General features: G+C 38.6%; 1 non-coding gene across 1 annotated transcript in view; it reads left to right on the forward strand.

The window, feature by feature from the left end:
- Nucleotides 1–26,178, forward strand: part of LOC111344554 (uncharacterized) — a 43,582-nt gene that overhangs the window by 6,443 nt on the left and 10,961 nt on the right. Inside the window, exons 2-7 of the transcript XR_015989179.1 lie at nt 6,643–6,703; nt 13,043–13,823; nt 15,445–15,741; nt 18,800–19,099; nt 21,621–21,743; nt 23,027–23,149. This is a non-coding gene — a transcript (uncharacterized LOC111344554). The remainder of the gene's footprint in view (nt 1–6,642; nt 6,704–13,042; nt 13,824–15,444; nt 15,742–18,799; nt 19,100–21,620; nt 21,744–23,026; nt 23,150–26,178) is intronic.

Raw genomic sequence — 26,178 nt, forward strand, 5'->3', positions numbered from 1 at the left:
CCTGTGGGGGTCCAGCACTTCCCCGTTGCTTTTTCTCTTGCTGGCTCAAGAATTCCAGCAGCCATTTCTTCTGTTGTAAAAAGTTGCGAATACACCTTAAACGCATATTTCATCAGGTCCCCACAAGAGGGAATGGCAAGAAGTTTAACCTCATTGTGCATCTAAAAGAAAAAAAAACCATATGTGTCATTAGTAACTATCTCATTTCCAAGAAGTTTCAATAGGGACCTTAAGATCTACAATGGTGATGGTGAAGAAAATGCCTCCAAACAGTAGTATGATTGGTTAAAAGTTGAAAATAACCTTGCTGTATGTGCAGCTTATATTTTTGGTACTGTGCATAAAAACGACATGAAATCACCAAATTTGAGGTTTTAAGGGCAACGCTCCCATAAAAATGCCTATCTTTTATTATCTATTCTTACTGTGAAACTGCTGGCACTAATTCATTTTTAAGATACTTCGTCCACATTAGACAACATGAATAAGATGGAATAAAGTTGAAATGGTAAATTGGCCACCGTAATGATTACAAAAGCTGACGTTTCGAGCGTTAGCCCTTCGTCGGAGCGAATAGAGGAATTGTGGGTTGTGTGTGCTTTTAAAGGCAGAAAATGGAGCTACGTTATTGGTGGGTGCATGGCAACGAGAAAAACATGAATAAATTAGTGGAATGAAAAGCGTTCATTGATCCCTGTGGGATTGAGACTGCCGGTTTGGAAGATGAGCTTTTGTTCAAGATTTTTACGGCTTTCCGTGCCACCTAAGTGCAAGGAAAGACCGCAGATTGCCATAAGTTGCTTAGAATGATTAGGTAAATTAAAATGTCTAGCGACTGGTTTAGATATGTCCTTGTCATTCCTTTCCACGTCTCGAAGGTGTTCTCGGAATCGGTCACCTAGTCTTCTGCCTGTTTCGCCGATGTATATCTTTTTGCAATAAGTGCAAGTTATGCAATAGATTACATTAGCGGAGGTGCACGTGAAGTGATCGGTGCACGTGAAGTGACCGATCACTTCACGTGCACCTCCGCTAATGTAATCTATTGCATAACTTGCACTTATTGCAAAAAGATATACATCGGCGAAACAGGCAGAAGACTAGATTACCGATTCCGAGAACACCTTCGAGACGTGGAAAGGAATGACAAGGACATATCTAAACCAGTCGCTAGACATTTTAATTTACCTAATCATTCTAAGCAACATATGGCAATCTGCGGTCTTTCCTTGCACTTAGGTGGCACGGAAAGCCGTAAAAATCTTGAACAAAAGCTCATCTTCCAAACCGGCAGTCTCAATCCCACAGGGATCAATGAACGCTTTTCATTCTACTAATTTATTCATGTTTTTCTCGTTGCCATGCACCCACCAATAACGTAGCTCCATTTTCTGCCTTTAAAAGCACACACAACCCACAATTCCTCTATTCGCTCCGACGAAGGGCTAACGCTCGAAACGTCAGCTTTTGTAATCATTACGGTGGCCAATTTACCATTTCAACTTTGTTGATATATCCAAATTATTTCGTTACTCCCACCGACGCAGCCCCAAACAGTTTCTTTCGAAACTATCAGCCTTTATTAAGATGGAATAACCACGAAAGACTTAAAATAGTGCACAGTTATATTTTGAGGTGATATTTTCGTTGATGTTGATCTTAAGGTCTCTAATTATTGTAGATGTAAAGCTGAACTCAAGTGACTGCCTCTCAGGCTATTGCTAAAATTGAGCCCTCATGCCATTATCAAAACAACCATTGCAGTGCATGACACCTACCAAGGATGCTGTGGGGGGAGCTTCCAACTCCAGGTCTCACCAACATCACTCACATTACTAGCACCTTGAATTTCATGCCTGGGCTAAAAAAAATCAATAACAGAATTCTAGTTTGAATAAAAGAGAAAACAAATAAACAATAGAATGGAGACTTATGACGATTTCCTTGACTTGTCTGTTGGTACATTAAAAGATTATCTTGACGTCAGAGGTCTTCAAACTACTGGTAAAAAAGTGGAACTTGTGGCGAGGGCTCATTATGTACATCCTCTGGTTCAACAACCTCTAACTCAGTCTCTTTATGTTCGGGAACCTGTGGCAGAGGCTCAATGCCAAAATCCATTTCAACATTGTCCCCTAAAGAATCATTAGATGCGGATGTGCTTGCCTCTTTATCCAATAATCTTCTTTTTTGAGGAGTCTTGTCGAACTTGTTTTTCAGTACAGACAAAAAAAGCGTGGGGTTGGGATATTCTCTAGTGGGCTGTCCATCTACAAAGTGGTTCGCACAGACAAAAGTCCCATTTCCAGGTGAAAAATCATACCGCTTAATCCTGGGGCTATAGCATCTTTCCATTTCTGGTGTTTATTCTTGGCTGTGGTAAATTTAAAGAAACGGATCGAACAACATTTTGTCGGATATCTATCGTCGTTACGACCACCAACGCAACAGCGAGCCGTTTTTGGCTTGGCAGTCGACATAAACGCGCCTGAGATTAAAAAAAAGTATAAGTAACACTTGCATAATCAAAAAATGGAATATGACGAGCAAAAATGTAGAAAACAAGCTTGAACATTTTCTCTTTGATGTTTGACACTCTTTCACGTGGTTGATTTGCATATGTCACCTCCATAAAAAGTAAAAAACTCGCAAGAAAGATCGATCTCAGGCGGCTGAAATTTCGTACATACTTCGACTATATACTTACCTAAAATTTCTGAAAATTTGAAGACCAGAGATTCATCTGACAGGAAGAAAATTAAGGAAATGTAGCTTGCACCCGAGTCACGGGTCGAAATTTTACAGTTAATGTAGGGGGCTTGGTAGCCGCGCCTCCCAATGTTTTGCCTGCCCAACAAAATGGCGGCGTATACCGTGATTTGTTGAACTGTACGTTTTCGAAGCGATCGTTGTCGATTTGCGTCGATGATTTTAAAATTGAAGTTCAAATGCACTAGATCTGTATGAAAAAGCTATTTTAATCAGGAGGTTTTATTTCTTCGCGTACTCTGGTTTTCCCCTCACATTAAAAAAAAAAACAATATTTCAGTTGATTTGTTCTGCTTTAAGTTGATTTATAGTCTCCCAAATTAGTAGAGCACTCATGCTCAAATAAATAGCCTTGAGACTCAAATAAAGTGATTGTTGTCATTAGTATTACTGTTTACCTACATGAAATATCATTAAAAGCTAACTTTTTTTACAAGATCTTGGAAGATTGTCTTAACATTGTTTTTAATAGATGTTAGAGTGTTGATACCTTAACTAATAATTTTCTGGGATCTTGTAATTTTTTTTATCAATAGAATGCTGCAAACTGACTTTTGATGACGAGATCTTGTAAGATTTCTTTAAGATCTTACAAGATTTTATCAAGATCTTTTAAGATCTTAAAATGCTACACACTAACTAAATCTGACAAGATCTTGTAAGATTTATTTTAAGATCTTACAAGATTTTTACTAAGATCTTTTAAGATCTTAGCAAGTTGGATACTGATTTTATTTCTCATAAGATCGTGTAAGATTCTCTTAAGATCTTACAAGATATTTTTTAAGATCTTAGAATGTTGAATATTGATTTCTTTGGATAAGATCTTGTAAGATCCTCTTAAGATCTTACAAGATTTTTACCAAGATTTTTTAAGATCTTAAGAGTTAAACAAGAGCTTATTAAGATCTTAATCTTAATAAGAATCTTACAAGATTCTTGTAAGATCTTACAAGATCTTAATAAGATTTCCACCTGGGAAAAGTCTGTCGCGCCAAATTACCCTAGAATTAAAGGAAAAAAAAGTACCAGTACTCCATCAGAAATATGAAGAAATTAAAAAGACAACAAGCAATTAAAATCTTGAAATGGGTTGCAGATGAAATACTCCATATATTTATCCTAGAGTTTTTAAAATGCAAACACCTTGATGTTAATGTTCCTAACTTTGTACAGTTCTGCCCAGATGATCATGAAATATTTCTTTTCAGCATTTTCTGATTTTCTGGCATACCAAACACGATGCACCGCTGAAACTATCTAATCTGAAAAACAGGTCCTTTCGTGAGAAATAGCTCCTTGCAGCGTAATGTTATCAGGCGGAATAATTTTCTTCTTTTAAGTCATGCATGCAGTTGGCAGACTTGTTCATGCAAGAGAGTTGATTCAGTAACATGCAAACTGTTATTTCTTTATTTACTCTCACTGTTATTCAACGACCGTTAACCAGAAAGAGAAATATTGTGGTAACTTCTTTTGAACTGATGATCCAAAGTTTACTGATATTAGGAAATGTCAACATTTGTGACTGCAGAATTTCTCCTTTATTAATTGTAAACTGCCGCCGGCAGTCTGGGAAAGTCCCCCGCACAGTGTTGTAAAGCGCATTAGAGCATTTACATGGAAATGTGCTATAGAAATCGATCTATATTGTTATTATTATTTTATTATTATTATTATTATTATTAATTGTCTGAATTGAGAAAAATTTTTTCGGACAATTGAAATTTAGTGAAAATACAACACTGCAGTTGAATAATGTACCTCCCGTTATCCACAAACCATTGCAAGAAAATTTCATAGGCATGTCAATATTACATAGCACAACACCACATTGTCATAAACACGTCGTCGTAAACATCACCACTGAATAAGCCCACGTGTTACATTTAATTTAAGTCTAGATATTTTTAGTCAAAAATAGCGTCGTCATCATGAAATACTGATATAAAACCGAATATCCTTATGAAAATCATCCCGGGCGGTCAGATAAACAATTGTTATTGAAGAGTCAAATCGCAAAATACACGTACGGTACGTGATTGTTTCTGAATTGTTGCGAGTGGTTTCATTATAATACAATAACACATGTAAATATAAACATTTTAAAGTCGATAACGCAAAATTTTTATACAAAAACACACATTTAAAATCACAGTTATCACACATCCCAAAGTAAACAAAATTTGATTTCATATTCACGTTTGTCGGTATCGATCAAGTCAAGATGGCCGCCAACTTACAAATTTATCGATATCGTTACGTTATCATCTGCGATGCACGGAGAGACGTTTACGTTTGCTGTCGAAAGCGCGCCTCTGGTTGACCACTAACTAAGGACTTACCCAAACTTGGCCAATCAAAATCGCTGTTACAAAACACAGCGGAGTGGCTCATGGTGGCGCAACTAAATCAGTCTCATATACTATTGTTTTTTTCAATGTTTTATTTTTCGGAAAATTGCAGGATGTTTAAAAGATTTTTTAAATGAAATGAATAACAAATCGATGGGCCGTTTTATTGCATACTTATGCGAATATTTTCGGCCATTTGTTAGTTTTTCAACGTAAACTATCGGACATTTACAAAAATAGTCGGCAAAATGCCTATGACCATGTGAATCACATAATAATAATTTATAATAATTCAACATTTATCTAGCGCAAACTATACAGATAATCAGTCGTGCTTTACAATCAGTTAAACACGAAGGCGCGCTATAAAAGGAGCCTTAGGTCCCACTGGACCATTTGTCAATCAATCGTCGTGTGATGTAGAACTCTTAGAGTCAAGTCAGCTGAAGCTATAGCTACTCCAAAACAGTAAACAGCGGGCGCATTCCTCAAAATTGTTTTATGTCTTCATCACAATACAAGAATCTTTTTTTTTTCCATTCTCCAATGGAATTTTTCTTTTTCCTTTCTCCAATGGAAACTGTCTTTATTTGTGGCGGTAAATTTGAGATCGAAGTAGGTGGTTCGCACGTTACCTCATGCCACCACGCTGGTGGAAGTAAACAATAGATATCTCATTAGCTCCTTTTGTTCGTCTACCAGCATTTAAATTTGACCCGCACACGTCAACGGTGAGTGACAAATGAGCCTAGGTCTTCCCAGGGAAGACTTCCTTATATAGCGCGCCTTCGTGTTTAAGGTGAGATCGGACGTCAGAATTCATCAGGCGCAATATGCAGCCACTTCAGTCCATGTATTGATCTCACCTTCCCTCCCCAATTCACCCTAGATTAGACACTGCACAAAGATAGACCACAGCACCGGGCACTACGTGCCCTACTCTTTTCGAAGAGTGTGTGGGTTCTTTAACGTCCCACAATTTTTATCACATATAAGGGCTTGTGAGACGGGACCTCCATTTATCGTCCCTATCCGAGAAGACGAGAAAGTCTAACCATTTGCAGATATTATTACAAAGACAGCACTTTCTTGTCAGTTATTTAAAGACCCTGAGTGTTGGTCTGGCCGGAGTCGAACTCTCAACCTCCCGCACAACAGTCCAGCGCTATACCAATTGAGCTAACCTCAATTGGTATAACACATCCATTTCTCGTTGCCATGTTCCCGCCAATTACATAGCTCCTTTTTCTGCCTTTAAAAGCACACACAACCCACAATTCCTCTATTCGTTCCGTCGAAGGGCTAACGCTCGAAACGTCAGCTTTTGTAATCGCAACGGTGGCCAATTTACTATTTCAACTTTGGTGATATATTCAAATTATAACACATCCTAATGGTAATCAGTGCTAATCATCTGTTCCATTGTAAACATTCGAGAAAGTTAGAATTCCATTTAGAGCACTGCTGTCATCATCTCTCAGGTTACTAATTGTTTGTTTCTTTAAATTCTGTTATTTAGAAATTGTGACATCATCCCTTTCTTAAGCGCTACTCCTTGATGGAAGAATATTCTATAATACGTAAGTAGACATCCAGCCTGCAAACATGATCCATGATGTCCCTAATTTTTGTTTAATCTCTGCACTTGGATCGCTGGTTCATTTTGCCACGTGTTTAAAGTTATACTCTTCGTTCTCTTGTGATAGAGAGTTAAGTAAGTCTTTGTATAGGTTCAGTAGAAAAAGCTGTGACAAAGGTCTACTATTTTAACCTTGTGGATCACGTTGAAGCCAATTCATTTTAAACGTCACTTTTCAAAATACAAAAAAAGCAGCTCTAAATTTGTGTGGCACTTAAGATTAATTTCAGGCAGGTCAAGATGAAATCACGAGTTTAAATAGGAGGACGCTCAATTAACTTCTAAGCCGCATTAGGAGACCTATAAATCTACCGTGACCTATAAATCTCATCTTACCAGCAGTTGCTGCTGAAACGGAAAGATCTTCCATTACAATATATTTCCCTTCAAGTTGTGCTCCTATGACAATAGCTAATAGTTTTTAAAAATCCCTTTGTATACGAACACTTGTTTAGATAAGAGTTGAGTGGTCATGTATCAGTTTTCACTGCGACGAACAATTAGAATATATTTTGTTTGTTCATCATGAGAATCACATGCGTTGAGATAAAACTGATGTCTTAGTCATTCTACCAATACCATATTAACCCTGAATTAACTTTGTACAGAACAGGGAAATAGCTTGATTGCTGAACATGTGATGAATGTTAATGTACAATTTAAAGCGTAAAATCATACCTGGATTTACAATTACTGATACTTTTTTTGACGTCTCCATCCGCATTTCCATCATCTGCTTTTCTGCTTTTATGATAACTTTCTGTCTAAACACAAGAAAAATGGTCAAGATGGCCAACTACCGAATGCCTAGGGTGATAGTTAAATTCATTATATAGCTGGCAGCGCCCGTGGGCAATATCAAGCGAGTCATGCGTTCTGATTGGCAACCCGAACGGGTGGGAAAAAGTACGTAGAGTGGAGTTGAAAGTTCGCAATTTCTCTCGGTGTCAGCGACGAAGTTGCAAAAAACGGTAGAGGACAGTCCGTTAAAACAAAGGAAATTAAACATAAACAACCCTCGTAGGTTTATTGTACTACAAACGTAGTCGGCTTTCTTTATCGGCTTAACAAGTCATTCCCGATTCTTTTCAAAGCGAAAGCTTTTTGCCATAGAAGACATCCTTCTTTGACCACGCTTGTTCTGTCAAGGTGGCTGGATATTAACCTGGTTTTTTTATTTTTTTTCGCGTTTTCATAGACCTCGACTTAGTCTCGGTCCATAAAAACGCAAAAATTAAAAAAGGATGATAGCCAGCCATCTTAACCGAACAAGCCTCATCTTGGTCAAAAATACATATATATCGCTTACAAACATAAATTAAAGTTCAGGTACTCTAGATACTGCTGACAAAAGTCCTAGGATGATGATCAGTAAAAGAGAAATTTCTTCAAGGAATTCAGGTACCCGGTCAAGCGGTTGTTCTTAGAAAATCAATTTCAAAATGTGCTGTAATTAATTTACCTGGATTCATTACAATGGACAGTATGACAGGTTTTACCCAGGTCACTTCCCAATCTCCGGCAGCGGTGACACCTTCTGTGTCTCTATAGTCAACAAAACTTTCTGTAACGAACACAGCCACAAAACAAAACACAGACGCAAGGAGTTAAACATTCAGCAACAGGAGTTTTTTTTTTTTTGTTTTTTTTTCTAATCTTGACCTGAACACCGCAGAAGAGAAACCGTCTTTGTAAGTCTTCGTCAAAATCGTCGTTTGATGCACGCAGTTGAGTACGATGTATCGCAACTCTCGGTAGAGTTTTCCGTAGGTAGGTATACATCGCAATCGGACATTATTTCAAGAGTATTTCAACGCTGACTCGCTAATATAAAATTAAGAGATTGGTAGGTGTCAACTGAGAGTTTTCAGTCTTCGTCACTTTTAAGACAAAATAGAAGCACTTTTGGGCCCGAAAAAATCGACTTTTAATTTTTTGGAAAATTTTAAGTTATCCTATCATAATTGGTTTGTACATACGATAAGCTAAATAAATACGAAAATCGCCACTTTAATGCAAAATAAAAAATTTCAAGAAAAAACTGAAAGATTGATAACGTCATTCAACGCCTTTAAATCCTTGTCTACCACCAAAAATAGAACAGATTTTTCAAACATCTTGTCCATGAAAATACTGATTCATCAAAATCAAATGTCGTAAACATCTTAAGAAAATTCTGCTTACCTGAATCACATCCCTACTGTTCAACTCGGAAAGGGAACAGCGCTACTTCACTCGTTAGTGTTCAGACAATTTCTCCCTTACATCTCCTTGCATTAAGTTTAAACTTAAACTTAAACTTTTTTCAGCTAGAATTTTATCTAATGCACCGTTCAAAAAGAAATAATTGAGAAGTGTCCTTCTTGACAACAGAGAGTAAATACTTTTAAGAATTCTGCAGCTTGTCAGGCCAAAAGAAATCCAAAGAGCATTTTTCTTACCTCTTTCTTTTTGTTTTCTCTCTCTTCTTCTTTGCATCTCGTTTTCCATTTTTTCTTCACTTTGAACTCAGCGGTCGTTAACGTAAGAGTAGATGATAGAACTTTCTCACTACATTTGGAAACTTCCTGGAAAAAAAATGCTTGTTCAGATTTGACCAAAAAAAAAAAAAAAAAATTATAAAATCCCCTACACAACTTTTTTAACTTCTTTTCCAAAGACACCACGGCTAAATTAAAGATTGCAAAGAATAGAACGAGAATGATCTTTCGAATACTCTAAAATGTTCAACGATGAACCGGCGCGAGAGTTTTAAAGAACGAATGCCAAATAATTTTACTGCGTCGTCATTCAGTGTTTTGCATCTATCAAAACAGCAGTCGATTATAGACTGAAAGTCGAATGAAACGACGATTGATAAAAAGTTTTTGAATTCTAGTAATCCTCAGCGTTGGAGAGAACTCAGAGAAGGCTCAACTTATCTCTTGTTCTCCTCTCCTTTCTCCACTCCTTTGTAGACGTAGTTCACTTTCTCTTTGTTGTTGACTCCAGTCTGCTTTCCCGAGCTCTTTGTCTTTCCTTCTCGAGTTGTCTTTCATTACCTATTCGCTTTTTCACATAAGCCTTTTCTTTTGCGTTCCTCTTCGCCTTCTCTCCGCCTTTGTTGTCCTTTTCCGCTCACTTTCGTGTTGCTCCCGACTCAGTCTGCGCCTGTTACTTCGTGCTCTCTTCCTTTGTAAGTCGATATGAAATTGAAGAGTAGTGAGAATTACTATCTACGACCTAGTCAGCACAATTTCTCGCTCAAGACGTGGGTTGCAATCTCATGGCTTGCGCTAGCTTCACTTCTACTGGCCAATGTTTAGCCCAATGTGTTTCGTATAGTGCACGCTTATGGTATTTCTAAGTTATACACGTAATTGCACATGCACCATACATTGCAGTTGGCTGCACATGCAAAAAATAGCACCTTGTACGTACGGTCGTGTGGGTGAACACTACGCCAAATTTTTCGGTTTTATGGGCTACTACCATTCTAGAGATATGAGGCCACGTTGCGCGCGCTGTGGGCTGCACTGTCCTCATTTTGTCAGGCATTGTGGCGCATTTTCTGGGCTGAAAGAGAGAATTTGGCGCGTTAAAATGTATTGTAAGCTGATGTTCTGAGCCGATGAAAGTTGAGAATGAAGCCATGGTACGATGAAAGTAGCCAATTAATATCCACAAGAGATATCAAGAAGCTATCGTTATGTTCAGGCAGTTCGGTTTTCTTGCAGCGTTGATGAAAAAAACAAAGCAAAATTGTAAACTGCATTGAAGTTTGACCAAAGTCCCCCGAAATTTGAGGCAAATTAACCCAGAATACCTGGGAGGAGAGTTAATAAAAATAATGTACTGTGTTAGCCATTCGCTATTGTAAAGCTTAAAAACAAAAAAAGCTTGACATCCTTCATAAAATATTGTTCAGCCGTACAGAAAGGTGCTTGTTCGCACATTCTTGATCGTCCGTTTCTTTGACGACGAGCTTTTGTAAATACACTGTATTAATTCTGTGGCTACTGGCAAAGTGCACGTAGGTTAAGACGCACTCAGTTCAACCAGTTATGCTTAACTTTCAGTTTTAGCCATTGTACACTTAATTTAAACCTAAATGAAAAGATTTATTATTTGATCGTCAGCTCAGCTTGATGGTGTGTTTTAGAAGTTAGTTCCTTTAAGCATCGATCCTGCCCACATTGTTTTCTTTTTGACCTTTTTGCTATCAAATTAACTGCACAGTAGCCTTTCGTGGGTTGTCGTCCCCTCGCATGTCAATGTTGTTGTCTGAGGTGGTTGGAGATTTTAAACTCAGAACAACTTTTTTGACCCAGATTTGATGAAATCGACGGTCTGCTATTTGAATCCTCGTCATCTTACTCTATTTTTCCCGAAATGCCTAAGCTGTTCTTCTTGTTGCATTGTCCGCTGTGAATTTCGTTTTCACTTATTTTTTTCTAACCATTTTCACTGCATTACCGCAGTAGGGTAGGATTAGAACGGAACATATGCGAACCATGCGAGTAGTCCACCCAGTAAATCCCACCCATCCCACCCCAGGGGAGGACATTCATCACATATAGTAATCTCGTGCGTGGGAAATTAACCTCTCTTAGCCAGAACCCTGTGGGAGATGGGACCTTCATTTATTCGTCCCTATCCGAGAAGACTAGAATATCTAACCATTTCTTGATGTTATAGCAAGGTAGCATAATTTTAATTATTTTACAACCTTGAGTGTTGGTCCGGCCGGGTTTGAACCCTCGACCTCCTGCACAACAGTCCAGTGCTCTATCCATTGAGCTAACCGGGAGACGATTCAGGAACAATAGCAAAACTGGACGCTCGAGGAGCTTTCATTCGGGCTTCTTTATAGCCATGGCATTCACACCAAACATGAGTACAATTATGACATGCTTGTAAATTTGTGCAATCGAATTCAATTGCGCGAGCGTGCTTCAATTTGCCATTAATTGTGCACGCTCGTGACCTCAGCAAACAATTCACTCGCGAAAGAGTTTTTTTCTCGCGAGTGAATTTAGCATTTTTCATTAAAAAACGGAAAAAACTTCCGAAAAAAGTTAAAATAGACATGGCAACCAGCGAACAAGCCGATGACGATCTGCCTACTTTTTCTTTAGGAATGGATTTTTAACTCCCGAGAAAAAATTCAGAGAAAGGGAAAGCAAAACAGTCAACGGTTCCATCTTGTTTCGCAACTCCAACTTCATTTCCACGCATGAATTCGCCAGTCAGTTTTTGACCAATCGGAGACAAGATTATTGAACCATAGCGAAACACTTTTCCGAAACAAAATAAACAACGCATTGAAGCGTAGGAGAGCGAATTTCTGCCCTTTCTACATAAACTTCAGCATTGAAAATATCATAAAACAATTGGTTTATGTGTCAGCTGTGCGTTCATCGAGACTTGAAGCACTTGGGAAGTTTGGAGAGCACTCAAGAAACTAGAGTTGCTCGAGGCTGCGCCTCGAGCAACTCTCAGGGATCTTTCGTAAATAGTGATTATGTACGAGATACCAAATTGTACTTTACAAGTATTGAACCCAATAAAAACCAGTAACAGAAACAGGATATTTAACGGAAGAGCTAAGCTTATATATCTAACCGTACTATTTCAGTTGCTTCTGTCATTATCCTTATCCAATTCACTCTTGTCAGCGCCACCTTCGAGGTTGTGTTCACGAACGTTCTTGATTTTTTCAGGAAGTGAGGTGTTCGTCTCAGCATCATAGTTTGTTTTTAAATCGGCCGTCACAGTTTTGCCAGTATTTTCGTAGTTTGAACTCACATATGGCTCATTTGTTATCTCGTGAGAACTAGTATGAACTTTTCGCATTTGGCTAGCTTTCAAGCAATCAAGTTCGTGGACCGGCCCATTCCGAAAACACTCGACATCATTTTGCGTGGGCCTACCACGAACGGCGTGTGTGTTTGCATGTGGGATGAGCTGATAAGACAGGAATCTTTACAAAGCGGTCTTCACAAAACACAGCATTCTGTAAATTACGTTGTTTACGAAGAGCGAGCTCACAATAATACAAATTGTCCCACTCTTATACCCATTTTCCGCGGTTTACGCAAGGAACGCGTGGGACCATGACTCCCCTTTTGGCGACCAAAACGGCTTGCATTTTCAGACACGGGCTTTCCTGCTGAAGCCCGAGTAATAATATCAGAGGCTTGCCTCACGAAAATTTGCTTCTTCCCAATTTCATTAAATTTGCAAATTAATACAACTTATTTTGTGCGTCACTTATCATAATTTTTTATGCTCCTTTTAGGTACTGCTACCATATGCATTGATGGAGTGTAGCGCGTGGTGCAAAGTGGCTATTAAAACACAGACCCCTGTTGGAGGATTTCAGTGTATTCTTTTTGCCTTGTCTTCTATCGGCATTTTCACCTCTCTACAATTCTATCATGTTAATGATAGATTTAATTTCAGCTGCAATCCTAAACTCAATGATTATTTCAATCAAATTTGCTACGACAACTATATTTCCACAGTTAGCAAATTTGGCTTAATACCACTGACTGTTTTTTCCATAACCATCGGTGTTTTGAGTGTATGTTGGCTCGCCTTCGCAATTTATGGTACTGTGACCCTTCGAAAAATCAAAGAATATCAAAGTACTGAGGAGGACAATGAAAAAGAGAAACAGAAATTTCTTTGCATTTACTGTATCCATGTATTCTTTCGAATAATTTTCCTAATTGTCATGCTTTGGCTGTTCTGCAGTTGCCAGACAATTTATCTACCTTCAGTGTCCAAATGCAACATTCCCAACACCTCTCAGACCAGCATTCAAAGCTCAATCAGGAGTGCTCTCAACAAAACAAAATTCACACTGCAATGTAGAGATGGTCTTTACAAGGGAAAATCTCGTCTCAATGTCGTTGTTGTTGTAATCCATGCCTTCTTTATAGTGTGTAGCATAGTGGAAGTAGTGCATTTGGGGTGTACAAAAGACAAAATTCTGGAAAGGGTGCTTGGAGATATTGATAGAGATGTTGATGGAGATATTGATCGACAGAACCGTGGACAAAAAATGAAACTGCTACGTAAGTAACCAATATTTACTTACTCACTACCCATAGAAACATGGTAAAAACACTGGTGTATAAATGTTAATATGTTAGTCAGCTTTATTGTGCCACTCGGCTCATGATTAGGAACTGAAACCTGGCATGAGAATAACGACAGCTCAAAAATTCCTGGAACAACAGCGGGGAAGTAATGTTTGCCAGTTTTTGTGGCCGCTGCCTCCTACGGAGGCGAAGCCATAAAGTTGTCGTGTTGAGTGAGTGCAGCAATAGAGTACGAACGACCTCTTAGTTCACAGCGAAGTCTGCCGAGTTTTACTAAATATTCCCCGCTCTCGGCTTTGTTTCGGGACATCTTCCGTCGTTCAACGCTTGCTGACGATTTCTTCGGATTCCTGCGGACGTTACTCGGAAGTAGTGGGTGATCATACGGTTTCCCGATGCTACGTATTGTTTGTTTCGGACTACTTTTAAAAAAGATAAACATCTCACATTCAATTATTTTAGGATAGCGTTTGAAAAAACAAAGCTTTCACTTGCAGACATGTGTTAAAAGGTGTGATCGGCACATCGAGCAAACTTGAAGGAAAAATTTTTGTTTTGAAGAGTGAGTATTTGACCGTTCGTATCAGCGAATTATGCCCAGTAAATCCGGAAATAAAACTTTTTCAGTTCTTGCCGTAACAACACAGAAGATGATAAACATTTCAGATAATTTCACATTAGCGTCGAAATTGGAATTCCTGAATAGGTTTGATCTGCACATCGTAGAAAGCTTAAAGAAAGTTTTTCTCTTTTCCAAAAGAGAACACTTTACCATTTGAATCAGCGAAAAATGCTCAAAAGAGCCGCTAAATTGTCGAAGCGAGAAAGGTCCGAGATACGATACCTTGAGTTTTACAGTAACCCTATGGAAGGGCGGAATGCCGGTGGAATAACTCACAACGCGGACCACCTCATCGTCTGGAACAAAAGTCTCACAAAAATGGAATTGCAATGAAACAAGAACATAATTCAATTAACTGGCAAAATCAAGGTTAAAATTATTATTATGTTAATATGATTATTTGTTACTATTGGTGGTTCTGTCAATTGGTCACTACATTCTTGAATAGTCTTTCCCTTGCGGAACAAGCCTGACTCATAAGTATGTGTGATGCGGCAGCAATAGGTATGTGCAGTCTTAACTCCCCACCTTTTATATAATTACCCAGATGTACTCACGGAATTGGCGCGAAATGAAGTTTCATTCGCGAGCTGTTCGAAGAAGTCGAGAGCCAATCAAATAGCGCGTATCACACGGTTAAATTATATTTTCAAGGTAATATGGCCATGAATCTTCTTAAACCTCGTCCCTGTGGGCCCAAACAACGGTAAAAAAGATAACGACAGGCGTTTGCCAACGTTCCATGGACCCATTGTATGGCTTTTGTTAAAATATTAACAGAGTTATACAAATATACTCACAGGTTCCTCCCACAAGTTCTCAGGTCCAATCAGACTTTGAAAATGGTAGAGATCTTTTTGGAGGTACCTTTTTACAAGCTCTCAGTCTTTGCTGAAATAGGTTTAGACCTCAAAAAGTCCATAGGGCTCTCGATTTTCCAACTAATCAGTTAAAGTTAATTACTTCTTTTAGGTGTGCCTGAGAAACCAAAGATCACAACTGATGGTCAGCATGAAGTTGATGTGCCGTTTATCATAAACTGGTCAGCACCACAGAGCAACAGCAGTAACGATATTAAATATCGCCTCGAATGGAGGAAGAAATCCACCGCAGGATCTGTAGAACCGCGGGTTTCACGGGAAGATATTGTTGAAACTCACTTCAATATTGCTGAGCTTGACTATAACTCGGAGTATGAAGTGAAACTGTTTGCTGTCAACATACACGGAGAAAGTGAGCCAGATATCAGAACATTTAAGACAAAGATTGGTATGTACCTTTGTCAAATATGTTTGTCTTACGCCTTTTGGTGAATGTCTTGAAATGTCATCCAAATGTTTCCTCGTCGTCACCTTTCAACTAACAGTCGTTCAATAATATTTTTACTGCAACATGATGATGGTGTGTTTACAGGGTTTTCTCCTTCTTTCATGCGATGAGAAACCTTATTAGTTTTCTGCTTCGGAACGATATAAGTTGGCAAGCATTGAATATGATAGCAATTTTAAGATGCGAGGCAGTGAATTGAACGAGTTTTTTTTTATCTCAAGAAAGCGCAAGGTTATTTTCGTCCACAAAATGGCCACTGACCGACCTAAGTGACATTGTTTACATATGATAATTTAGTTTAATCAATCAGCCAAAAACCTCATCTATACCCACAGTTCTTGTTTCACATCAGATCGTGAACAATCGAAGTAATTCTCAGTGTTGCAAACTCTTACTTTTGCTCTACACTACAATAAGAAACTCAAAACCCTCTTTGACAGGATTGTGTATGGTAAGGGGAAAAGCAAATTCCCCGCACCGAACGCGGTGACCGGCGATTGATTCAAACGAACTCGGTAACATTTTCTGAGTTTAGTGGCTCCCAGACACTTTCACCGAGTCGTCAATCTATTAGTACCCCTACACTTCCTTGGATGAAGTGGAAAACTTAATGAAAAGTTGGTTACTCTCTTAGGGTTCTCATAAAAAATGTAGCAAAATGAAACAGATTCTCTCTATTTTTTTTTTTTCACTATCAACGAGTTTGGTTTGGTTGTAAATTTTACTGACTGTTCACATTTAAAGGTTTTTGTTGATTTCTTTTATTTGGTTACCCTTTTTCACCGAGTCGTCAATCTATTAGTACCCCTACACTTCCTTGGATGAAGTGGAAAACTTAATGAAAAGTTGGTTACTCTCTTAGGGTTCTCATAAAAAATGTAGCAAAATGAAACAGATTCTCTCTATTTTTTTTTTTCACTATCAACGAGTTTGGTTTGGTTGTAAATTTTACTGACTGTTCACATTTAAAGGTTTTTGTTGATTTCTTTTATTTGGTTACCCTTTTAAAATACGAGCCTCTGCAGGCCTAACTGTGATCATTTTAAACATTAAAAAAAAACTTCACATCATTGAATTTTGAATCGCAGATTGGATCAATTTTACGCCTTTGCGTTGACTAAAACAACTTATATCCATAAACCCAGAGATAATGTTACCTTGAATCAATGATTCACACACCATTAGTGTGTGATCCTTCCCAGTAGAGGGCCACATATCCGACCAATGCCGAGATGGTTTTTTTCTTGACTATTCTTCGCATGGTTTTACTAGAATATGTTTGTCTTACGTTTTGGTGAATATCTTGAATTAGTATATACTAAAACAGTGGATAGCGTTGAAGGCGCGCTGTGATTGGCTAGTCAAACTCTGAATATCCTATGCTATTTACCTCCGAGCAACTCGGCAAAAAAATGGCGTCCCTTTTTGCATCCGTGACAATCGAAAAAATCACTCAAATTAACGACGAAGCAGTCCCTGAAAACACAAAGGAAGCGACTAAATTTGCTTTGGCCGTGTTTAAAGGTAATGGTTTAAAATTTTAACCCAGAGTTCATCGATAAAAACCAATGAGAAAGGTTTTGTTTATAAATGCAAATTAATCTTGCGCGGCTTGTTGTTTCAGTCCTTTCCGCGCGGGAAAATGTTGGAATGTATGAATTAAAATCAATTTTTGGTGGTGTTTATTATCTCACTGTTTTAGTATATACTAAAACAACTATTCACCTCAGTGTCGGTGGTTAGCGGTGGATATTTACCTCGCCGCTTCGCGGCTCGGTAAATATCCACCACTAACCACCTCCACTTCGGTGAATAGTTGTTAAATGTCATCCAAATCTTTCCTCAACGTCACGTTTCGACTAACAGTCACTTTGTAATATTTCCACTGTAACATGATGATCATATGTTTACAGGATTTTCTCCCTGTTTCATCCGAAAAGAAACCTTAATAGTTTTCTGCTTCCGAACGAATGCGTTGGCAAGCATTAATGTGATCGCAATTTGAGACACAAGGCAATGAATTCAACAAGTTTTCCTTTAAGCCACAAAAAATTTAACAAAATGAAAGAGTTTCTCCCCAATTCCTTTTTTCACTATCCACCAGTTTGGTTCGGTTGCAAATTTTACCGACAGTTCTCATTTAAAAGTCGTTTTTGTTGATTTCTTTTATTTGGTTACCTTTTTAAAATACGAGCGTCTGCAGACGCAACTGTGATCATTTTAAACAACATAAAAAAAACTTCATTTCTGTGGATTTTGAATCGTAGATTGGTCTCAATTTTACGCGTTTGCGTGGACTAAAACAACTTATATATACAAGCCCAGAGAGGATATTACCTTGGATCAATGATTCACACACCATTAGTGTGTGATCCTACCCAGTACAGGGCCACGTATTCGACCACTCTTCGCGTGGTTTTACTAGGAGTTGAGCTACTTTGTACGAGAGAGCAAACTCCTTAGAACTGGTCTTTTATCGACGTTGCTTTCTGAAGAATTGGAATGAGAAAATAGACAGGACAGAAATTTATGGAACAACGGCGGGGAAGTCATGTTTGCTAGTATTCTTATATATATACCAATATTTACACAAGGAAAAGGCGCGAAAGAAAGTTTCATTCGCAAGCTGTTCGAAGAAGCCGATAGTCAATGAGATGGTGCGTACCACATAGTCAAATTTCATTTTCAATTTGATATGGCTATGAATCTCCTTTAACATCATCACTTTGGGCCCAAATGATGGTAAAAATGATCACGACTGGCGTTTGCCAATGTTCCACGGACCCAATGTATGGTTTTTGCTGACAGCCGTTTAACATGAACTCATAGGTTCCTCCCACAAGGTCCCAGTTACCCTCCGAACTTTTAGACGGTACAAAATCTTTTTGGGGGTTACTTTTTTCAAGCTCTCATGATTGGAATAGATTCAGGCTTCAAAAAATCTGCAGAGTCTATCAAATTTCCCCGCTAATCAGTTAACGTTAATTTTTTCCTTTAGGTGTGCCTGAGAAACCAAAGATCACAACTGATTGTCAGCATGAAGTTAATGTGACGTTTGTCATAAACTGGTCAGCACCACAGAGCAACATCAGTAACGATATTAGCTATCGCCTCGAATGGAGGAAGAAATCCACCGCAGGATCCATGGAACCGGCGCGGATTTCACGGGAAGATATTGTTGAAACTCACTTCAATATTGCTGACCTTGATTATAACTCAGAATATGAAGTGAAACTGTTTGCTGTCAACATACACGGAGAGAGTGAGCCAGATATCAGAACATTTAAGACAAAGATTGGTATGTACCTTTGTCAAATGTATATGTCTTAAGTTCTGGTGAATGTCTTGAATGTCATCCAAATCTTTCCTCGTCGTCACGTTTCGATTAACAGTCGCTCAATATTTTCACTGTAACATGGTGATCGTATGTTTGCAGGGTTTTTCTCCTTCTTTCATATGACGAGAAACCTCATTAGTTTTCTGCTTCGGAACGATATCCGTTTGCAAGCATTGAATATGATAGAGATGCAAGGCAGTGAATTCAACAGGGTTTCTTTTATCTCTGGAAAGTACAGGGTTATTTTCGTTCGTTAAATTGCTACTGACCGTCCTAGTCGGCATTGTTTACAGATGATAATTTAGTTTAATCAATCAGCCAAAAACTTCATCTGTACCCACAGCCCTTGTTTCACATTAGATCGTAACCAATCGAAGCAATTCCAGTGTTGTGAGCTCCTATTTTTGCTTTGCACTGCTAGAAGGAACTCGGCAAAACCCTCTCCACTTTGATAGGACTGTGCATGTTGAGGGGAAAAGTAAGTTCCCAGCACCAAACCCAGTGACCGATTGATTCAAACGCCGGAACTCAGTAACACTTTCTGAGTTTAGTGGCTCCCAGACACTTTCAATGAAACGTCAATCTATTAGTAGCTCTACTCTTCCTTGGATAAAGAAGTGCAAAACTTAATGAAAAGGTGGTTACTCATTTATGGTGGCTCTCATAAAAAAATGTAGCAAAATGAAACAGTTATTCTTTAATTTTTTTTCGCTATCTACGAGTTTGGCTTGGTCGTAAATTTTAGTGACTGTTCTCATTTAGAGGTTGTTTTTGCCTGTTGATTTTTATTTGGTTACTGTTCTAAAATACGAGCCTCTGCAGACATTACTGTGATAATTTTAAACAACATAAAAAAACTTCGCATCAGTGGATTTTGAATCACAGATTAGACTCAGTTTTACGCCTTTGCGTTGACTAATAGAACCTGTTTCCATAAACGCAGAGATATTACCTTGTATCAATGATTTTCTAACTTATATGTACCAACATCTTCTAAAGAAATACATATTATTAACCAGGTGAGAAGTCCGTATTTGAAAAAGGTGTGCCTAAGGTCTTGGATGCCGCCCAAGACATATTGATATGAGAAAGAGTGGGAGAATTTTAAATAAATTGTCTATTGGCTGAAGGTGGTGACCGAAACCCTAGCGTAGAAATGCTACCCAGCCGGCAAAACAAAATATATGTATGAAAAATTGCAACGAAGTTAAGGATGCGCTAGATGACCCAACACACAACGGGTAGGATACCGCCCGCTTGAGCTGGCTTGATAAGAGAATACTGTCCGCTCTCGGAACCAATCAAGTTGCAGGATTTTTAGAATAACGCCCGCTCACGTATCCAGAAAAAAAGATAATAGGCAGTTACCATGGGCATGTAGGAATGCGAAATAAGCGTTACCTTGCTCCTTTACAAGAATCAAGAGCACGCTTTTAAAAGGATATGATTGATGCCTTTGAAGCTCATTGTTAAAAAAGGAAAAGGAAACGAAAGAACACTATCAGTTTTTCACAAGAGTGCAAGGTGGGGGAGGACCGCGCGACAAATTTAGTACTGACTTTAAGACTTCAGCACCTTGGTTTTTTTTTTTTTTTTTTTTTTGACATCCTACGGGATCCTGCTAGTCTGAGAATGTTAACTTAGGTCCAAGTTTTTTTCAGGGTCAAGTTGCTCGCGCGTCCTCGAACTTTGTTGTTTTGCAAGACGAAGTGAAGAGTCACGAAAAGCTCGGAAAATTCAATATTAAAAAGGTGTACATCTGCGAACTGTTTTTTCGTTCCATGATGGGCCGAGGAATTGCGAAATTACGTTATAATGATTGAAGGCATTCCGAAAGGTACGGAAAATTTAAAGAAAATCTCCAATTTACATTTCATGGCAAAGAGTGCTATTCATGACATTTCAACTTCCATCAAGTTTGGGTCGATGGTTCCTTGATGTACAATCCTCTAGCCCCTTCCCCCTCGGCATACCTTACAAGTTTTCATTAAAAAAGCGATAGTTTAATTCTGAGGGTTTTCCTCAGAACTAAGAATTAAATATAAAAATCGCAGACATGCTCAAATCTGATGTGCAAATTTGTAAGGCTTTCCAGAGAATCGGGTGCCAACTAAAGCTATTAACGAATTTTAAAGGAAAAGTTTCGAGCAAAATCTCTGGAAAAACTAGCTGTTTCGAAGTAAAAAAAGCGAACCGATTTCCTGTCGAACTCTGCTTCTTGACAAATGACAACAAAGATCGACGACGCACAACAGTTGGCCCCCTGAGGCACCTGGCACTGGGTTGACTAATACCAACGATCATTTGGACGTCAGTATTAGCAAACCTGTCGAATACGAAACTCAAAGGTTAGGAAGATTGAAAGTGGCTGAATTAGTTTTGGATGAGTGTCTTAAAGCTTGTTTCCATCTGAAAACCAGAAACAAGAAGCTGTGGTGTAAATGTGCTCATGAAATTGCATGTACCTTTCGTAAATCTTCAGATTCGGTGGAAAAGATGAGAGACAACTTCAAAGAAACAACTGAGGGGATAGAGATTGAAATTAAAGAGTTGAAAGAGAAGCTAAATAGCTTGAAAACAACAGTGGAGAAAACCACACGTGAAGGTTGGTGGCTAGATTGAGCTACTCACAGAAGAACTGAATTAACAATAGCGATACCGTTCACTTGGGTTCATAGCATCTTTTTAATTTGACCAAAGTATTTGCTGGATGTCAGCAAATGTAGTATATTTTGGTAATATATTGTTGATAATATAGTGATGTAAGGCCACACCTTGACCAGCACCTGCACTGAAGGACACAAGGTAATATGTGGGATGAATAGAATGGCACGGAATGTGAGATTTTAGTCCCTACCTTCCCCTCAAATTGGATAGTTTTCTAAGTTGTCTAATTTTAGTTTTATCTTTGTTAAGGACATAATGAATTTAACTTCCTCGAACGTGAGAGTTGACCTGCATACTGCTTTCTCAATCTCATTAATTATTCATAAGCTGATCATCCAACCAATTCACACTAATTTCGTCAAGTGCATGTGGTTTGAAAACCCGGTAAAACACTGGAATGACGCGCTATCCCTGAAATTAATATAACATCAAACCTTTGAGTTTCATAAAGCATCAAACTCTAGTGAACTCATTTCTCAATATGAATAACAGCAACAAACTTGACGACAACATGGGAAAAACTCGTGAATATTTTCACTTTCTTTCATTTCTGAGGTGCGATTGAGAAGCTACCATAAAAGCTCCTGCATTGGGTTTCGTCAGGATTTCAAAACACTCGAAAACAATAATAAAAGCACTCGGGCTACGGTCTCGTGCTTTCATCAGTTTCATTGTGTTTGGAAACCTAGATGAAACCCTCGCGCTCAGTTTTGAAATAGTTCGTATATCCTTCTTCTGCTCCTATTGTAGACTGAGTATTTCATTGTACACGGGGAAATATCTGAATGTGTGTCGTCCGAGTGAATTGATCTGGATGAGGTGTATGTGGTTATTTTACATTTCCCAAGTAAAAAACTGAACGAAACCTCCTTCTTCATTGCAGACGGGCCACTGGTTTTCTCCAGCGTTTTTCTCTGTTTCATGATGAAACTGACCATGTAACATAGAAGGCGAAAGAGCGTTCGTTTGTTTTCGTTGATTAGTTCATCCAGTCTCGCTTTTTACGGACGTAAAATCTATTTAAGACTGTCAGCTCCATTGATATCCATATTTATTTCACGAGTAAATTACTTTACGAGAGAGTTTAAATGTCACACCGCTTGTAAGGAAAAAAAAAAGGGAAGGGGAAAGGATCTAACGTTATTTAGTTAACCTACATTTTTATGAATGAAGTGACTCGGATCACTCAGACTAATTGTTCTAGTCCTATTCTTTCGTCAGATACCATGAAAGGGTCTCATGAGAAAATGTTAGGCGAAATTGCAAAGATGGAGAATGAACTGAGAGAGGTGAAGGAAAAGCTGTGTACTTTGACAGCCTCGGTAGGAGAAAGCAAGAAAGAAGGTCCGTTCAATTATTGCATTTGACAGAACACAGTCCTAATGCTTTATGAACTGAGAGTTTAGGGCAAACACGAAGCATACGCCAAGCTGTGCGCAGCACCGAAAAGCACGTGCATACGTAATGGTTTCATTTCTCGATCATCGCTCTAATAGTTAAGTTCTGAAGTAGTAGCGCTACGCAATTTTCTGGCCGTGAAGTCAAGAAAACTACGATCTAAGCATGATAAATTCTACTGCGTGGGTTTCATACACGTAAGTTACGGTTTTTTACTTCTAACAGCTTTTTTTTTTGCTTTTCCGATTTCTCCAAAATTTTAGCTTTTGTATAGTTACGCGTTACACTCAGGTGTCAATGGGTGAAAGCAATCTTTTGGTACCTATCTTTTACTGACTGTATAAGGAGCTTGGATCTCCCTCGAGTTAATAGCAGACACGTACAATCACGCCAGAATCTACAGTCAACTGTGAACTCAAATGCACTCGATAAGCCGTGCTTACTTCTAGTAAAGTAAAAGTTTTTCTGCTCATTGTTGCGTCGTCATTTGACAGATATTTAACGTGTCCTGTACCTTACATATAAATCATCTTTTCTTAGGGAAAGTAATTTTTCAAATTTCTGAACTAGTCTCGGCAGTGTGCTTTGGTTTCCTTCAAGAAATTAGTGCGGTGCGCAGGTGACAACTGGTCCTCACAATTGCATTACAATTGCCGTTCTAAAGTTGCATTGTTTCTACTTTAATTCCTTTAATTACTTTAATCAGGCTCTGATCCATACCTGTTTCCACCGTTTTACGGAAATCGGTCAGAATTTTCATAATAAAAAATTTATATGTATATATTTTTAATAAAAGAAAACTACAAGTTGCAGCAAATATATTGTCTGTCCGACTCAAGAAGCCACGAAAAGGCACTTTAGGTAGTTAGAATTAAAAACATTTTCCGGGGGACCATGCCCCCGGGCCCACCTAGGAGCTTACGTCTTCGGCGCTCGTTTTGCAGTAAATCGGTGAAAATTTTTCCTAGATCTGCGCCTGTTAATACTAGGGGTAGGGTATGGAAGCCACTGTTTACTGAATACCTTCCGACTAGGAGCGGCAAACTGTCTTTCGCAAGACATTGCATAACATTTTCCTTTATATTTCACCCGTGATAACCCTGGAAACATAGTTGATAAAGCCATTTTCGTCTGTTTTCGGCCATAAAACGAGGGCTTCTTTTAACTTTAACATTTGTCTCCAATCATACGGAAAAATCCAAGATTCAATGAAAGAAACACTTATGAGACTGGAGAACGAAATGAAAGAGATGAAGGAAAAGCTGGGTTCCCTGATAGCTTCAAAAGAAGAGAGCATGGATCTAGGTAAGTCGTCCGGAAGATCTAGAGAGTACAGTTTAAAGGTTACACATTGCTACTAAGTTCAGGTCGATGTTAGAAACTAACAGTATAGATTCCACTGAATTTTAATCAAACATCTTTTGATCGTTACCCACTTTGAAAGAAATTCAGTCCTTTTAATTCATAGATCAGGTTTTTCATCATCAAAACTGAGGTGGTGTACGGCCTTCGACGACGGTGCATTCTGGGTCAGATGGCTTCGCGCTCATTTCTATATGAACTCCGGGCGAGTAAGGTCGGCATGAATTCCTGGTATTACCCTGGTATTTATGATAACGTTTAAGTGGGTATCGATACAGAGAACAGGCGTGGAAATTAAACAATCAGGCTTTCGGAGAGGTATCCTCAACTGGCTTAGCATAAGCCTTCCAGAAAACTTTATAATGAATAATCGGCCAACGTTCCCAGTGCAGGGCCACAAATTTAACCAATGTTGACGTTTCTTCTCACGACCATTCTTCTCATGGTTTTACTAGAAGTTGAACCACTTGCACGAGAGAGCAAACTCCTTCGAGCTGGTCTTTTATCGAAGTTGGTTGGCTTTCATCGTTTCCGCTGGTGCGGGACAGACTGGGATAAACAAAAAGTTTATCCCAGTTAGAACACTTTTTCCTCAGAAGTTTGAAGATAACTGCCATTTTGTCCAGTTTTCTTTGTATCAGCGACAAGAACACTTTGAATTGAAGATTCTTATTTTTACAACTTTCATGGTTAGAAAAACGCTGTCAAACTTAGTTCAGCGCTTCGTCCTTGTTGACCTGTTTGACCTTTTGTGAAAATAGTTTCTGATACTCCTAATGGTTGAAATGAGGTGAACTGTCGTGTGGTTGAATGTCAAAATAGATACTAAAATTCAAAAGGAAAACTTGTATGCCTCTACAAGCCACGGGATAGTGAAATATTAAAGAAAAGTTTGCCAGTAAAAATAACGCGCGAGGGCGTTTTTGTCAAACCCTGCAAAACCGTCGTCAGAACTGCCAAAACGAAAGCTTCCAGCGAGATATGCAGGTGTATAATTTTTCCTTGTTAACCCTCCCTTCGAACTGAAAGCTTTGCTTACCTTTTCCATATTTAACACAAATCTCAGTTATTTATTCTATGAATTTTTCAAACCCTTTTATTGTAGGCGAATAAATTGAAGCTCGAAATGGTGGTACACAGTGGTAAATTCTCAGTCGCCACCATTGACCCAAGCCGATTTTCAACATCGTGCCCCAGTGTATAAGTACATCTTGTGTTTCCTAAGTCTGTTATGAGTTCACTGGGTAAATTTTCTTTACCCCACCAGTCGCATTCTCCTGCGAAAAAAGGCTTATGACATTTAATGCATTGCCGGCAAATAAACAAGACAGACACATTTGCGACAAGTACAAATTATCCTTCGTTACGCAGGCGCCCATATTTCGCTATATCATATCGATTGGACATGATAAAAACAATATGAAAATATTTAGTGTCATTCAATCAACTACTTGACGTAATTATGCAGTGCTTCTGCTTTCAAAAGAAATCGAAAGTTTCATTTTAGCTTCAATTACAGTGAGGTAATTTCTAATGTAAACACTGTATGGCAGAGGCGACTTTCTGGCGCGCGTCAAAAATAACAAAGCTCTACTTTCCACAAGTCGCGACAT

This window comes from Stylophora pistillata, chromosome 7 (genome assembly GCF_964205215.1).
Source record: "Stylophora pistillata chromosome 7, jaStyPist1.2, whole genome shotgun sequence".
NCBI classification, from domain to species: domain Eukaryota; kingdom Metazoa; phylum Cnidaria; class Anthozoa; order Scleractinia; family Pocilloporidae; genus Stylophora; species Stylophora pistillata.